This window comes from Labrus bergylta, chromosome 17 (assembly GCF_963930695.1).
Source record: "Labrus bergylta chromosome 17, fLabBer1.1, whole genome shotgun sequence".
NCBI lineage: Eukaryota > Metazoa > Chordata > Actinopteri > Labriformes > Labridae > Labrus > Labrus bergylta.
Genome location: NC_089211.1, coordinates 27,028,419 through 27,044,016, shown reverse-complemented (window position 1 = coordinate 27,044,016; position 15,598 = coordinate 27,028,419). Strand labels below are relative to the sequence as shown.

The 15,598-nt window shown below is 44.4% G+C and overlaps 1 protein-coding gene across 1 annotated transcript in view; it reads left to right on the top strand.

Annotated features, from left to right (window-relative positions):
• Window positions 1-2,806: 2,806 nt before the first annotated feature.
• npy8ar (neuropeptide Y receptor Y8a) overlaps window positions 2,807-15,598 on the top strand; it is a 35,462-nt gene continuing 22,670 nt past the window's right edge. The window contains exon 1 of the mRNA XM_065965967.1: window positions 2,807-2,965. The gene's annotated coding sequence lies outside the window, so the exon portion shown is untranslated. The remainder of the gene's footprint in view (window positions 2,966-15,598) is intronic.

Below are 15,598 nucleotides of genomic sequence, written 5' to 3'. Positions count from 1 at the left end.
CCACGCTCTGCCAATGAAAGGCGTCCTGATCCAAGCTTCACAACAGGGTCCTAAGGGTGTCTTCACATCAGGCACGATGGCTCCCCCTCCCCCGCTGGTATGCTCCCCTTACGTATGTACAGTCTGATACAGCAGGGGGCAGTATGCACAAAGTTGTTTCTAAAATTTGTCAAGAAGCAGAAAGAAGAAGTAACCATGGCAACCACTCACAGGCTGAGTCCATCCTGCTAACTGTGGATGTTTTTGTTATTTCTGAGACGTCAACAACGACCCTCTTCCTGCGTCCACATCTACCGTTCAGATCAGAAGATGAGACGGGGCGTGTTGCACGGATACGACGGTTTTTGAAGCGACAGGAGATGTTTAGAATGACGTCATAAAGCGACCCACTTCTTGTTTGAGCACGTTTGTGTTCACGTCTCGCGGATCGTACTCGAGTACACACGAATCGTGGCCGAGACCGCCTCTTCAAGCGGACTCAAGCGCGATTCCCAAGTACGGTACGTTTGTGTTCACACGGATCAAATGAACCAGATTTTAGTGAATGTGAACGCCCCCCCCCCCCCCCCCCCAAGTCTCTAACTAGACTCTTCTCCTCTGTCGCCCCCCGGTGGTGGAACAAACTATCAAACTCCATTTGATCTGCAGAGTCCCTCTGCACCTTTAAGAAAAAGCTAAAGACCCAGTTCCTGATCATGTGTGCCGTCTGAAATCTTAACGTGCAGATACGTACACGCCACAGAAACAGAAAACCACAGAAGAAGAAAGTGTTTGTACAGAAAGGAAGCAGCTGGTGTGTCACAGTGAGGCGATTATTCCCCACAGATTGGACTCTGTCTCCGAGAGGATCACTCACTGATGATGTGATCCTGAACACACTGCTGAGGTCACATCCTGAGTTATATTTCATTACTGTGGAGAGGAGAGAGAGTGCAAACACAGAGTGCCGTTGCTCCGTCTCATTACTCTGCCTTCTCTCGTCTCTCCCCTGCACTCAGGTTCCTCCTCCCTCTCTCTCCTCTCTGCTCGGCCCGTCACACACGATCTGAAACTCATTAATGCAGCAAATTGTTCTGAACCAGTCGCAGTGTTTCAATCTTTTTCTATTTTATTCGGCGATGAGGGAGCTTCTGTGACTTCATCTCGTCTCTCCGGCTGATTAGAGGAGGAGAACATGTGTTTTTCTCTCCCCACATGTTCAGTCCTCCAGGTTGATCTTTTTGAAACATTTATTTCACCTGTTAGTACGGCTCACCTCGTCCAGGAGAGGCTTTCTATTGGTGCTTAATGAGTTTTCATAAAGACGAGCTGCAGCCCGAGGGTCTGACTCAGGTGTGAGACGATATGAGAAAGTTCCCTTCATCTAATAGCTGCTGACAGAGAGAGAGAGGGGAGGGCAGGAGAAGAGAGAGAAATGAAGGCAAAGGTAACAGAGGAGGAGGTTATATGAGGGGAAAGAATGCAAAAAAGAGAGAAGAAAGAAACAGAGGGAGAGAGCAGAGAATAAAAGAGAAGAGGAAATGTAAACGAAAGAAAAGCAGCAGAATATTATCAGGATTTTAAACGTTGATATTATTTTTATACAAATCAACGATGCATGTTTGAAACCACGGCAACAAAAATACAATTCATAGGCACCTGCTGTTGGATAATTTATTGTTTTTAATTCACTAAGGTGCGAGCCACCTCCTGCACTCTGCCACGTTCTAGTGCCAGTGCTCGCTCTCTTCGGCTTGCAGATTAAAGATATGACCGATGAGGTGCTCTTTTTTTTAAAGCTTTGGGACTTTTCATAAATAACAGAGTTTGTGACATTACAAAGTGACTCTCTGATCATTAAGGAAACATGCTATGTTGAAGTGCTGGCTTCTCTGACAACAATGCAGCAGCCAGTATGTCCTCCTTCTAACTTTAGATTCTGCTCCTGAATGCTCTGGATTTGTTTGGACCAGAGAAGGTAGGCGCTTTTAAGACACGCCCCCACACGGCCGTTTTGGACGCCCCTCGGTTTGTCAGATATGAGAGCAGTTATCAGGTCAACAGGTGTTGCAGTGATGGAAGCGGTCAAGAGAAGTGGTTCAGATAGAAGTGATTGTACCCGACCTAAAAAGCCTCTGCATGTTTCTAATAAGCTCCACGAGCAGAAACGTGCTCAAACTAGGATCAATATTGGAGATGCTTTTGAAAAATGGAGAGAGGTTAGAACACAGAAAGGTTTACAGACCCATGCAGAGCTGGATAAACACTGAAGCTTCAGAGTCCACCACATGGTGACCTGAGTGAGCATCCACTCTAGAGAGGGGGGGGGGGACAGCTCTCTATGAGGTTTAGAATTTAGACTGCAGTACCCATTTTAAACACTAGGGGTCAGAGTCACACACTGCTCCTTTCAGCAAAATCTGTTTCCTGCTGTCAGACAGAATTCAGCGACTTTAAGGAGACTTGTTAGAAACAGTGAAAATGATTCATATTTAAGAGTTCTTTATCAGCGGTCCTGTCCAAAATAATGTCAAAACGCCAAAAAAATAAATCTCTAAGTAAATCGTCTAGTGTGCAGCCAGGATATTTCCCCCACCTTTCCCCCTCTGGCTCCAGCCCTGCAGCCCTCTCACTGTGGGGCTCCTGCAGGCTGGCTGACCAGGTCCCTCAGGAGCTCACCTTAAAGAGCCTCAAAGGTAGAGAAAACCTTCAAAGAAATCCTTCTGCTGACTCCGGTTCAGATTTCACTGCGCACTTTCTTCCCTCCTCAATCGAAACTGCGCAGAGCTCACGCGCAGCTGGTGGTCGCTGCATTGAGCTGCACACAAACACACACACACACACACACACACACACACACACACACACACACACACACACACACACACACACACACACACACACACACACTCACTCAGTGCAGAGCTCTGTCTCCAGACACAGCCGCCGTCTCTGCGCGCAGACACAGCACCGTGAGCCCGGACAGGTGAGTGCAGCTCTCCGCCTTCTGCTCCGTTTGTCTTTTTCTCTGAATCTAAATCTCGTCTCAGTCCGCTGGATGTTACAGATGTGTGTGTGTGTGTGTGTGTGTGTGTGTGTGTGTGTGTGTGAAGCGACAGGGAGCAGATGTTACAGATGTGTGTGTGTGAAGAGACAGGGAGCAGATGTTAGAGAAACGCACCGAGGTAGAGACACAGCAGACTGAGGAGGCAGAGACGGAGCTCAGGGAGGATGTGGATCACAGTTGGAACTTGGACTTCAGAGTTGAATTCAGTTGAATTAAGCTCAACGTGGTCGGTGGAGGATGCATGCTGTGCACAGCAGGCTGGGTTTAATTAGTTAATTGTCTCTTAATTGATCGTGTTTGGGATCGTGTTGGATGCTTGAATGAGCTGGAGCTTCCCTGATCGATGTCGATAGATTTCCAGAGAATGTCTGAGTCACCAACAGGCTGAATGTGATCAACAGTTCATTTTCAAAAATGTACTTTCTCTTCATTTAAACCTGCAGGAGAGGAACTGGATTTCTTTACGTGTTTGTTGCTTTTTAAAAACGTGATCTGTTGGTTTATTGGAGAGAAATGTGTCTGAAATCATCATCTGAGTCTTTGAATGAGGTGATTAAAGAACCTGAACTCATCATGAACAGGTGAGATGACTGATCCCTGACTGAGCTGCTCACAGTGAATATTTGAGCTTTTATACATTTGAAGCTGTTTGAGTTCAGACTGTTGGCTTGAGAAAAAAAAAGTGATATTCTTGTCTTAAAGATTGTTTCTAAGATGCTGCAAAGTTCACAGTGATGACCAAACTGAATACATGTCGGGATTAAAGATGGATTCTTCCAGCTTCAGGATCAAATGGATCAGAACTTTCTGTTCAAATCAAATGATCTGTTATTAAAGACTTTCAGATGAGCTTCACACAGGCAGGTGTGTGTGTGTGTGTGTGTGTGTGTGTGTGTGTGTGTGTGTTTTCTGAATAATGATTCTCTCATCAAACTTCAGAGGCTCTTTTGCTGGTTTTAAACGTCAGCATGATATCGTTATTTTTCTGCACTGAACTAATTCTAATTTTTCTGACAATTTTTCTGTTTTCTCTTTTCACATTTCAGTCAGTTTAAGGACTCGTGACTGTTCGGTTGTTCTACAATTCTTTTATCAGAGGCGAGAGCAAAGAGAGAGAGAGAGGACAATGTCAGGAAATTAAATCAAACAGCTTTAAAGGAGCAGTATGTAACTCTGCCCCCTAGTGTTTAAAATAGGTGCTGCAGTCTAAATTCTAAACATCATAGAGAGCTGTCTCCCCCCCCCCCTCACTCAGGTCACCATGTGGTGGACTCTGAAGCTTCAGTGTTTATCCAGCTCTGCATGGGTCTGTAAACCTTTCTGTGTTCTAACCTCTCTCCATTTTTTCAAAAGCATCTCCAATATTGATCCTAGTTTGAGCACGTTTCTGCTCGTGGAGCTTATTAGAAACATGCAGAGGCTTTTTAGGTCGGGTACAATCACTTCTATCTGAACCACTTCTCTTGACCGCTTCCATCACTGCAACACCTGTTGACCTGATAACTGCTCTCATATCTGACAAACAGAGGGGCGTCCAAAACGGCCGTGTGGGGGCGTGTCTTAAAAGCGCCTACCTTCTCTGGTCCAAACAAATCCAGAGCATTCAGGAGCAGAATCTAAAGTTAGAAGGAGGACATACTGGCTGCTGCATTGTTGTCAGAGAAGCCAGCACTTCAACATAGCATGTTTCCTTAATGATCAGAGAGTAAGATACCTTTATCATCTCACTCTCAGGCTGCTGAGTAAAGAGTCCATCAGTATTAACTCATCATACACATTTTAAGTGTCTTGCTCAAGGACACATCGGACATGTCGCTGCAGGAGGTGGGGATTGAACCCAGACCCTGCGGTTGAGAGACGACCAACTCTACCACTGAACCACAGCCACCCCGTTTATTTATCTCTACAGATCAGATCGAAGAAAGATATGGGCTGATATATCGTTATCGGATTTTGTTTCTCACCAATATCGAAAAAATAAAAAATCTCCCATCGGTCGAGTCCTCATTTCGATTCGTTCCAACTTTTCACTTCACGGGTAAGACTCTCGAATTTTAAGTTGACCATGTCTGGTTTAAAATTCCGCATTCATGATCTGTTAGAATTCACTCTCTCTCTTCTGCAGCACCAACTGTCTCACACACACACACACACACACACACACACACACACACACACCGAGGCTGCCTGCCAGGCTCCATCACCGCCTCCAACATTCAGACAGTTTCGGGGGTGAATCCATCATTCTGTCAGCTCGTAGGTTACTGATGGATCGCCCTCTTTATGGATGGACGCTCCTTTCTGACAGACAGCGATGCAGAAGTTCAATTCTGCTGAATAAATATGAAGATAAATCCCCTCAGACGGATTACTGTCAGTAAAATAACATCGTAAAGTGAAGGTTTGTCTGTTTGCTCCGTGTGTTTGATTAGAAGATAAAGTCGTTCTCACGCGGTGAAGCAGCCGGACGTGAAGTCTACAGCGGGCGCTTTCATTGATTTATAGAGTCTGTTATAAAGACAGCGTTCAGTTTGAAACACACCGAGGGTCAGAAAGAACGGACAGAGAGAAGTCCGACTGAGGAGGAGATCACAGAGTGAGACCTGAGAACTTATAATAATAATAAATGTATTTATAAAGCGCTTTAAATCAAAGTGCTGTACAGAGCAATACAGTTCAAATACAGAGAAATCATGAGTCATACTCAACAGTAAACAGACGGGTCTTTAACTTTGCTTTAAAAACCTTAACAGAACAAGCCTGCCAGATGTCCAGAGGTAAACTGTTCTAAAGTGTCCGCTCACCAACTGTCTTCTTTCTGACCTTTGGGACACTCAGAAGACCCGTCCTCTGAGAACACAGGGCTCGGGCAGGCACATAGGGGTTCACCAGGTCGGTAAGATACGATGGTGCGCTGCCATTTCATATTTTAAAAGTTAGCACCTTAAAATCTGCTCTGGCATGAATAGGGAGCCAATGAAGAGAGGCCAACACCGGGGTAATGTGTTCATATCTGCAGGCTCCGGTCAGAACACGAGCTGCAGCATTCTGAACCATCTGCAGACTTCACAGACTTTTCTTTGGCAGACCTGACAGAAGGACTTTACAACTCCAAGCATTCAGACAGCGTCGGGTCTGAAATGACGTTCAAAGGAAACAGATTCTCTACAGCGGAGAATCACATTGAATTCATCCATGTGTCCCTTTGTCTTCCAAAGTTTGACCTCAAGAAGGCAAAATGTAAAAACACAACAACTGACTTCCACCGAGTGATTGTAGAAAAGTCGCGGTGGAGATCACTCAGGATGAAGAGTTTCAACTGAAAACTCCCACAAACGGACGATGATTTCAGGTGTCTTAGAGCGCACTCACACTCAACAATCTGTACCGGTCCTAAGCATGCTTCACCCCTGAAGTCCAGTGTGACCGCTCTGATCCGAGCTCAGTCACAGGCACGCTTTAAAAGGTGTTCTTCAGGGGCGCTGGTGATGCAGTGGTTAGTGCGAGCGCCCCATGTATGGAGGCTAATCTTCTTAACTAAACGTGTAGCATCACCAGGCTGGTCAAAGGGGCGGGGCCTTTATTTGTTTTAATTTTGCTTTGTTTGCAGCGGGTTTCAGACTTTGTTTTTGAGTTCACATCATTTGTTTCCCGTAACGAACATCAAAAAAGCAAAGCTTTCAGAACGAGAAAGAGAGAGAGTGAGGATTAAAAAGGATTGTACATGAAGCTCACTGTCTCTCTGTGAAGACATTCAGGCTCCTTTTATGTGCAAACCCTCGATCATCTTCATGAAGAGAGTAATTGGACACGAGCGTACACACAGCAGACATTTGAATTAGAGTTTGAGCGAGCCGTTCAGTGACGGTTGTCACCTCTAACACGGATCATTAACGTCACCTGCACACGGCTGGACAGCTTCTTTAATCATCTCTCATGATTAGACGCTTTAGAGGAGTCTGTTAGTCGGCTGAGAGAAGATGTGAGACGTTCAGAGAGGAATCTTTTTACTCTGACAGAAGATGAGAGAGAAACAGAGAGATTACATTCAATCAAAGACGCCTCACACACTTCTCAAACTCGTATTCAAAGAGCTGTACAAGTCAGCTGGATGTGAAGCAAGTTACATTTTAATGTATATTTATTTTTTGGTCACATTTAAAGGACCAATCAGTGAGCTGTGTAGAGAGTGAGATGATAAAGGTATCTTACTCTCTGATCATTAAGGAAACATGCTATGTTGAAGTGCTGGCTTCTCTGACACAATGCAGCAGCCAGTATGTCCTCCTTCTAACTTTAGATTCTGCTCCTGAATGCTCTGGATTTGTTTGGACCAGAGAAGGTAGGCGCTTTTAAGACACGCCCCCACACAGCCGTTTTGGACGCCCCTCGGTTTGTCAGATATGAGAGCAGTTATCAGGTCAACAGGTGTTGCAGTGATGGAAGCGGTCAAGAGAAGTGGTTCAGATAGAAGTGATTGTACCCGACCTAAAAAGCCTCTGCATGTTTCTAATAAGCTCCACGAGCAGAAACGTGCTCAAACTAGGATCAATATTGGAGATGCTTTTGAAAAATGGAGAGAGGTTAGAACACAGAAAGGTTTACAGACCCATGCAGAGCTGGATAAAAAATCAGTTTCTTCTTCAGGTTCAGACCTCCAGTCTCCGGTCCTCCCTGCAGGTTAACGTCCCCCATGTCTGAGCTGAATGTGACTTTATCTTTATTTTATAAATCTCAACACTGACAAACCAGATGCTATCTGCTCACTGTGCTTGTTTACATCAGGGTAGGAGAGCGAGCAGAGCAGGACTGTTAACCACTTTATGGCTACAGCACCAACTAGTGGAGGGAGGTGGTGTTACAGTTTAAGCACAACATTTGACAGACAGCCAGTGTCTATATATAAAAATATGAATAATGTGTTTTAATTCTGGAATCCACTGGAGAGGGTGATGGTGTTAGTTCCTTAAAGCTTGAAAAATACTACTTTATGAAATGTACACAGAGCGTTCAGGATTAGAGATGGCGGCTTCAATGCATATTTAGATTTAGTCTAAATGTGTCTCGGCAGAAGAAGAGTCCACAGCGTGCAGAGTTACAGAGTGGAGAGGAGCTGGACTCAAACACAAACGGCTCCGAGTGAGAGAAGAGAAAGTGAAAACATGAGTCATGGTCCTGCTGGGCGTCACTCAGAGACGGTTTAAAAAAACAACCTTTAAGAGGTTCTTTTATCTCTGATATTCAGCTCACAAGAAACCCATTTAACGATCCTCTGACTTCATTTCATGTTTTAACACATCACAACAACAAAAGAACGACTTCAGTGTGACGCTCCAACACTTTGTTTTTCCTTTGGTCCTTATCGGTGCTTTTTTAAAAATCCAACTTATTAAGTGACAGATGAACCTAACCCGCTGTCAATTCAATTTCAAAATAAAACACAGTTGTAGTTTTCCTGTGACCTTTCTGCACGGGTTACAGCATATGTTGATGGAACTTACCTAAAGATGAGGCATAGAATAGAAATCCATCATCTCAACCTCTGAACATTTGGAGGCTGTCGAGTCTGAGTGCTGCTGCTCTTCAGAGACATTTTAAAAACACAGCGAGGTGAGCCATTCTGATAGGAATGACTTTGCATATAAAATGCCAGATGTAGCTCGGGTCTAATTTATCAAAGAAACCATTTCAGGTGTTTCTCTGCAGAAAAGCTTTTCTGGACTAATCCCACCTAACAGCTGATTTCTGCTGAAGTCAGGGTTTGGAAATGTTCAACTTGAGATTACTACGAGAGCATCTTTCTTTAAAGAACATTATCCATTCCAGACACCTAGACGATTGGACAGAGCATGCAGAGAAGGTGAGCGTGCCTTTTTCTGCCCTGAGTTCTGTCTGCAGGTATTCTCTCAGGTGCCAACAACCTGTGTGAGCGAAGTTTGGCAGAACATCAGTGATCAGTGCTGCTCATGCAGCGATGAGCGGATAATTGAAGGTGACTCTGACGAGCTCATGAACATTTTAATGAACTTCTTTGTCCCTCACACGGCAGCTGGACGGTAACGGGACAGTTTAGAGAGGAAGTCACGTGTGCCCTTCAATGATCATGACAAAGTGCACCCTGCTGAGACGTTTCTGGTGTTCGGAAAGAGATACCAGGAGACATTCAGAGTTCAATGGAATAATAAAAGAGTCTTCTGTAAATGTATTTATCATCATGTGTTGCAGCCAGCGGTTCAGACTTTGACTTCCTGCTGTCATATTGGAGCGTCCTTCAGCGATGGTCAGCAGCATAAATAGCCTGAACATTAGGCCTCTTGTGCTGTAGACTGACAAGTGGGAGGTTATGTAATTAAAGAAGCCTTAAGGGAAGGACATGACAAAATCATCTCTGAGCTCGTGTGTCTGAAGTTCACACACTGAATGAATAAACGGAACAGAAACAGAGATCTACACCGACGGTACAGAGATATGAAAGTCTCTGTACCGTCAGGATCACAAACTTTATGCACACAAAGAAAGGGGCTCAGAGATTTGGTGGACTGTGCTAAAACAAAGTCCAGATGTTACGATGAATCTAAAGAGCGTCTAGTCGGGCTTTAAAACTTCTCCTGAGAGACCAACGGGTGACTTCACTGAGAGCGTGGCGTCCATGTTTTATACATTCTGTGGCTACAACGTGAGGTTAGGGTAAAGAATCTAAAACAGAGATAAAGTTCACAAATGAAGCTTTGCGTTAGTGCTTACAGTCAGCCAGCTGATTGAATCATTGTTTCAATCACATTAACCAATCACAGCTCACTCTCACATCAAGATGCTCCATATAAACTGAACCTCCATATCAATGTTTCTAATGCAAAGTTTCATCGGTATGCAGACGATACTGAGACTTACAGCTCTGCTCCATCACAGCATCAGGCTCTCTGTCTTCTATCAGAGTCCTTACAGACTGAACACTACGCTCTTTGTGAGTTAACATTGATTATGAGTCCTGACAAAACCAAAACTCATGTTTACTAGAACCTTCTCTCTCTATGACGTCTCCAGCTGATGTGATCGAGTTTGTATCATCTTATAAATACTTCAGATTCTTAATAGATGATTCTGTCTTATACGCTTCATGTTCAGCGGCTCAGAAAGTTAAAGCTGCAGCTGTTTTTCTATTTAAGGAATAAATCCTGCCTTTCTTTTGCAGCAAAAAGACGACTTGTTGCTGCTTTTTCATGGATCCATTTTCAATGTTTTCTATATGCATGCGTCTTCTCGATGCCTAAAGTCTTTGGATACTGTGGATCATGGAGCATTGAAGTTCATTACTAATCATCATTATACTGTTCAGTCTTCACTCTGTGACTCAGTCACAAACTTATTCTAGTTATCTCTCCTCAAAGTGCGTCTTCAAACGAGGAAAAGGAGTTTCATATTTGCAGCTCCTGCAGGATGAATCTGTGTCTGAGGAGCTGCTCTCTTCAAATCTTTTTTCTCGACTGAAGGTGTTGGAGGGAGGAGCGTCAGGTTGTCGAAGCTTTGACTGATGACTTTCTGCTCTGTGACCATGGATTGGTTGGCCCCAAAAGACTGAGGAGTCACCACTGACTTCACCTTCAGGTTGGCTGCAGACTGTATAGACTGTTTATGTGTAGACTGTATACAGACTGTACTGTTGGCTGTAGACTGTATACAGACTGTACTATTGACTGTAGACTGTATACAGACTCTACTGTTGGCTGTAGACTGTATACAGACTGTATAGAGACTGTATACAGACTGTATAGAGACTGTACTGTTGGCTGTAGACTGTATACAGACTGTACTGTTGACTGTAGACTGTATACAGACTGTACTGTTGGCTGTAGACTGTATACAGACTGTATACAGACTGTACTGTTGGCTGTAGACTGTATAAAGACTGTATAGAGACTGCACTGTTGGCTGTAGACTGTATACAGACTGTACTGTTGACTGTAGACTGTATAAAGACTGTATACAGACTGTACTGTTGGCTGTAGACTGTATACAGACTGTATACAGACTGTACTGTTGGCTGTAGGACTGTATAAAGACTGTATAGAGACTGTACTGTTGGCTGTAGACTGTATACAGACTGTACTGTTGACTGTAGACTGTATAAAGACTGTATAGAGACTGTACTGTTGGCTGTAGACTGTATACAGACTGTATACAGACTGTACTGTTGACTGTAGACTGTATAAAGACTGTATACAGACTGTACTGTTGAATGTAGACTGTATAAAGACTGTATAGAGACTGTACTGTTGGCTGTAGACTGTATACAGACTGTACTGTTGACTGTAGACTGTATAAAGACTGTATACAGACTGTACTGTTGACTGTAGACTGTATACAGACTGTACTGTTGACTGTAGACTGTATAAAGACTGTATAGAGACTGTACTGTTGGCTGTAGACTGTATAAAGACTGTATAGAGACTGTACTGTTGACTGTAGACTGTATACAGACTGTACTGTTGACTGTAGACTGTATAAAGACTGTATAGAGACTGTACTGTTGGCTGTAGACTGTATACAGACTGTACTGTTGACTGTAGACTGTATACAGACTGTACTGTTGACTGTAGACTGTATACAGACTGTATACAGACTGTACTGTTGGCTGTAGACTGTATACAGACTGTACTGTTGACTGTAGACTGTATACAGACTGTACTGTTGGCTGTAGACTGTATGTAGACTGTATACAGACTGTACTGTTGACTGTAGACTGTATACAGACTGTATACAGACTGTACTGTTGGCTGTAGACTGTATACAGACTGTACTGTTGACTGTAGACTGTATACAGACTGTACTGTTGGCTGTAGACTGTATGTAGACTATATACAGACTGTACTGTTGACTGTAGACTGTAGACTGTATGTAGACTGTATACAGACTGTACTGTTGACTGTAGACTGTATGTAGACTGTATACAGACTGTACTGTTGACTGTAGACTGTATACAGACTGTACTGTTGACTGTAGACTGTATGTAGATTGTATACAGACTGTACTGTTGACTGTAGACTGTATACAGACTGTACTGTTGGCTGTAGACTGTATACAGACTGTACTGTTGACTGTAGACTGTATACAGACTGTACTGTTGGCTGTAGACTGTATACAGACTGTACTGTTGACTGTAGACTGTATGTAGACTGGATACAGACTGTACTGTTGGCTGTAGACTGTATGTAGACTGTATACAGACTGTACTGTTGGCTGTAGGCTGTATACAGACTGTACTGTTGACTGTAGACTGTATGTAGACTGGATACAGACTGTACTGTTGGCTGTAGGCTGTATACAGACTGTACTGTTGACTGTAGACTGTATGTAGACTGGATACAGACTGTACTGTTGGCTGTAGACTGTATGTAGACTGTATACAGACTGTACTGTTGGCTGTAGGCTGTATACAGACTGTACTGTTGACTGTAGACTGTATGTAGACTGGATACAGACTGTACTGTTGGCTGTAGACTGTATGTAGACTGGATACAGACTGTACTGTTGGCTGTAGACTGTATGTAGACTGTATACAGACTGTACTGTTGGCTGTAGGCTGTATTCAGACTGTACTGTTGACTGTAGACTGTATGTAGACTGGATACAGACTGTACTGTTGGCTGTAGACTGTATGTAGACTGTATACAGACTGTACTGTTGACTGTAGACTGTATGTAGACTGACTGATACAGACTGTACTGTTGGCTGTAGACTGTATGTAGACTGGATACAGACTGTACTGTTGGCTGTAGACTGTATGTAGACTGTATACAGACTGTACTGTTGGCTGTAGGCTGTATACAGACTGTACTGTTGGCTGTAGACTGTATGTAGACTGATACAGGACTGGACTGTTGGCTGTAGGCTCCTCTGATATGCTTGTACAGCTCAGACATATTGATGTGAGTAAACCGATCGTCAGAGCTACAGTCCTGTTTCTCAGTAGTGTTCATTGTGCAGATTGAAAACTGACAGAGAGATACGGCGTCTGTTATATCTGAAGGCTTGTCACGCTCCTATGTAATCAGCAGCATGACTGTGGAGGATCGCTCTTCTTCTTCATCATCTACTCATTTCACTGCATGAATACGAGCAGAGTGAGCAGCTCAGCCACAACGAGCAGAGGTCAACACTTTACTCTCTGCTGGAGATCTCCACTGTTCACTGAATAGCTGCAGCCTTGAATCATCTCTCTCTCTCTCTCTCTCTCCCTCTCTGTCTCTTTCTCTCTCATCTCTCATCTCTCCTCTCTGTCTCTTTCTCTCTCTCTCTCTGTCTCTCTCTCTCTCTGTCTCTGTCTCTGTCCTCCCTCTCTGTCTCTCTCTCTCTCTCTGTCTCTGTCTCTTTCCTTCTCTGTCTCTCTCTCTCTCCCTCTCTGTCTGTCTCTCTCTCTCTCTCTCTCTGTCTCTCTCTCTCTCTGTCTCTCTCCCTCTCGTCTCTCTCTCTCTCTCTGTCTCTGTCTCTTCCTTCTCTGTCTCTCTCTCTCTGTCTCTCTCTCTCTCTGTCTCTCTCCTCTCCTGTCTCTCTCTCTCTCTCTGTCTCTGTCTCTTCCTTCTCTGTCTCTCTCTCTCTCCCTCTATGTCTGTCTCTCTCTCTCTCTGTCTCTCTCCCTCTCTGTCTCTCTCTCTCTCTGTCTCTGTCTCTTTCCTTCTCTGTCTCTCTCTCTCTCTCTCTGTCTCCTCTCTCTCTCTCTCTGTCTCTCTCCCTCTCTGTCTCTCTCTCTCTGTCTCTGTCTCTTTCCTTCTCTGTCTCTCTCTCTCTCCCTCTCTGTCTGTCTCTCTCTCTCTCTCTCTGTCTCTCTCTCTCTCTCTGTCTCTCTCTCCTGTCTCTGTCTCTGTTTCTATCCCTCTCTGTCTCTCTTTCTGTCTCTCTTTCTCCCTCTCTGTCTCTGTCTCTCTCTCTCTGTCTCTCTCTGTCTCTCTCTCTCTCTGTCTCTGTCTCTATCCCTCTCTGTCTCTCTTCCTGTCTCTCTTTCTCCCTCTCTGTCTCTCTCTCTCTCTCTGTCTCTCTCTCTCTCTGTCTCTCTCTCTCTCTCTCTCTGTCTCTCTCTCTCTGTCTCTGTCTCTATCCCTCTCTGTCTCTCTTCCTGTCTCTCTTTCTCCCTCTCTGTCTCTGTCTCTCTCTCTCTCTGTCTCTCTCTGTCTCTGTCTCTCTCTCCCTTTCTGTCTCTCTCCCTCTCTGTCTCTTTCTCTCTCCCTCTCTGTCTCTCTCTCCCTTTCTGTCTCTCTCCCTCTCTCTCTCTCTCTCTCTCTCTCTCTGTCTCTCTCTCTCTCTCTGTCTCTCTCTCTGTCTCTGTCTCTGTTTCTATCCCTCTCTGTCTCTCTTTCTGTCTCTCTTTCTCCCTCTCTGTCTCTGTCTCTCTCTCTCTGTCTCTCTCTGTCTCTCTCTCTCTCTGTCTCTGTCTCTATCCCTCTCTGTCTCTCTTCCTGTCTCTCTTTCTCCCTCTCTGTCTCTCTCTCTCTCTCTGTCTCTCTCTCTCTCTGTCTCTCTCTCTCTCTCTCTGTCTCTCTCTCTCTGTCTCTGTCTCTATCCCTCTCTGTCTCTCTTCCTGTCTCTCTTTCTCCCTCTCTGTCTCTCTCTCTCTCTGTCTCTCTCTGTCTCTGTCTCTCTCTCCCCTTTCTGTCTCTCTCCCTCTCTGTCTCTTTCTCTCTCCCTCTCTGTCTCTCTCTCCCTTTCTGTCTCTCTCCCTCTCTCTCTCTGTCTCTCTCCCTCTCTGTCTCTCTCTCCCTTTCTGTCTCTCTCCCTCTCTGTCTCTTTCTCTCTCCCTCTCTGTCTCTCATAATCATGTAACTCTTCAGTTAGTTATTTGTGTTCATGTGTTTGGACTCGATATCTTGAAGATTTACTGTGAAATCAGAATGAGAGGATTACTGCATCCTCCTCCTCAATCTCTGCTCTCTCGCTTGACCTCTGAGTAAAGGATGACAGCTGGAGCAGCAGACTGATCGCCCTGTGGCAGGACCAGCCGGGGTCTTTTAGGTCCAGTTCTGTAGCTGTTTCAGATTAATTCGCTGCAAAGTTGAGACAGAAGTTCCCCTAAACATCGTGGTTTGTTTTTATGATTAATCACACAGCCTCACTTCCTTCTGTGTCAGTTTGTCTTCTATTTCTCCTTCCTACTTTAGTTCTTAGTTTCCTTTGTCTGTCTTATTCTTTCAGAATAACACCTGCTGTAAAGTTCAGAGTCATCCCTCACCTCTGTGTGTGAGCTCATAACAGGATACAGTTTGTTTTTAAACCATCTCTTTATTGTCTTTATAGTAAAGCAGAAACAGTGTATAGCAAAACAGTACACACAATACGAAAACTACGAAACAAATAATAACAATAAATAAATAAATGAACCACAAGGACGCCGGACCCTCGTTCATCATGAGAACACGTTGACATCTGCTTGAACGGTGCGTTCTCAGAGGGACACAGGATGTTCATTTTCAGACGCTGCTCATGCTAATTCTGTTTGTCTCTGTGCTAAAGGAGGCTGAGCACAGATTAACACCTAGCAGCTGCTGTTAGCGATCCAACAAG